Consider the following 2,088-nt stretch of genomic DNA (forward strand, 5'->3'; position numbering starts at 1 on the left):
GGGGGCGGGGGAAGGACTGAGGAACTTTGCATGTCTGAGGGCCTCTCACTGCCGCTTGTGTGAAGTTTCCTACAAAGTTTTCTCTGCAATCTGTGCATTAGCTTTTTTTGAGCATAGACTTGGCGGATTGCAATCCAGGGACGCCTTCCCGCTGTTAGATGTATGTATCTGTGTGTATTTGGGGGACCGCTAAGGAAGACAAACAGTTAAGGGTTTCTCCGGAGCTTGGGGCCAGGGTACCCTCTGCTAGGCACGGTTTGTCTGCTTTTCTAAGACTAGATAGACTGATTCTGAAGGGGGTGCTATCGTGGGGAGGAGAAGCCTGCTGGGGCAATTTTACCATCTTTTTCTCAGCTTTCTGCCCAGTCCTGGGGAAGTGTGGTTCACAAAGCCACTTCTCATGGTTTTCCACAGCTTCTATCTGCACCCCACCTTTGCAGAGCTAATTTTTATGAAAATGTTCCCCTTTCAAGAAATTCTTTTTAGGCTTGGAAAAAGAGATGGAGGAACCCCCAACTTCAGCGGCCATCAGCGCAGCGGGAATATTTATTACCTCTCTGGATATCATTACCTAAGAATACAATTTTATGAACTTCCTAATCTGTTAGCTTGATTTATCTGGGTGGGTAGGGGCCCAAAATAAACATTTAGGGGATTTAGTAGGAAAAAAAGTCTTTGCCTGTGACCAGTCTTTCTGATGGAACTGACCACCCCCCTTGGCATGCTTTTTCTGCATCCCATCTCACTAGCCCCAGTTTAATTTTTCTCCTGCAGCATGTGGCAGCTTTGAGTATCCAAGTTTTAGTTGCTTCTTGAGAATTAAAAAGGGTAATGTGCACTGTTTGAACCAGACACCTGGAGGGCTCTCTCAGCCGCCTTAAAATCTATGTAGTTCCCAGAACTCGGATCCCCTTTGGACTTGGGGAGCAGAGAGAAACCGAGGTCTGCTCACTGCCTCCCAGGTCCAGGAGCCTCTTCTCTGGCTTGGCTCTCCTCTACGCCTCAGGATTTTCCTGCTCTTCTCTCTGGTGTCATCTCTGTAGTTTCTTTGAACAACTGGGTCCTTCCAGAAGCCAAGCCCACAGGCCCAGCTAACTGATGAATTAGGAGGCAGGGGAGACAAGGATGGGTAGGAAGAGTCTCAGAGGATGTTTGAGGAAGAGTAGGGCCACATAGTCTAATAAACCTAAAGGGACTGTTTTAACTTCCCAGTCCCCATCAGCAATTGCCAGATTCCCTGAGATGTAGGGTCCTGTAGGATCCACTCTGCAACCGTGATGGGAATGGGTCCAGTCCAAAGAAGTGCCCCTCTACTCACTCCATTCTGACCCTGTCTTTGCAGCATCAGAGTTTGGGAGAGGGAAGTATATTTGAACTTGGGGCGGAGAAACCCTAAATCATAGCATGTGGGAGGCTCTGCCAAACAGCTCAATCCTAGGTTCCTGCTCCCGGGGGTGCCTCTGGCTTCCCAGGAAGCTGGGCCTAAGAGAACAGGGCACAAAGCAGCTGCCTGCATTCGGGGGTCCTCGCTCCCCTCCTGGCAGCGGCCAGGGTCTGGAAGAAGCCGAAATGGGACCAGCCCGACAAAGACCGCGAGAGGCCGACGGGCGGCCCGGCTTCTGCTCTGGGTTCCACGCTGCGTCTGCTGCGGGGCGCGGTGTCGCCTTCAGCTGGGTCACGACCCCCAGCTCTCACAGAGGACAATAGGGCGCAGGGCGGGGGCCGGGGGCTGCGTGGCCGGCCAAGCGGGTTCACTGAGCAGTGAACTCCGCTCCACCTCCCGGGGCTCGTCCTTCAGAGCCCAAGCTCACTTTGCTTCCCCCATTCTGCCTTCCATTTTTTGTGGAAAATGGAGCGGGCCTCTCGGTTGCTCTTCGACTGATCAACTCCCCACCACCAAATAAGGAGACTTTATTTCCTTTGGAAAGGAAAGGATAGTTTTCTCTGACTCACAAGAGCAGGAAATGGGACCCTCTCACAAGATTTTTGTGGGGACCGATGGAGAGGAGAGATCTCAGTCAGTAGTAGAAACATTTCCAAACCCTGAAGAATCCCGGGTCATCAAACCAACAGTCTCTCCTGTGTCAG

This window comes from Bison bison, unplaced genomic scaffold, assembly GCF_000754665.1.
Source record: "Bison bison bison isolate TAMUID 2011002044 unplaced genomic scaffold, Bison_UMD1.0 scf7180017864383, whole genome shotgun sequence".
NCBI classification, from domain to species: domain Eukaryota; kingdom Metazoa; phylum Chordata; class Mammalia; order Artiodactyla; family Bovidae; genus Bison; species Bison bison.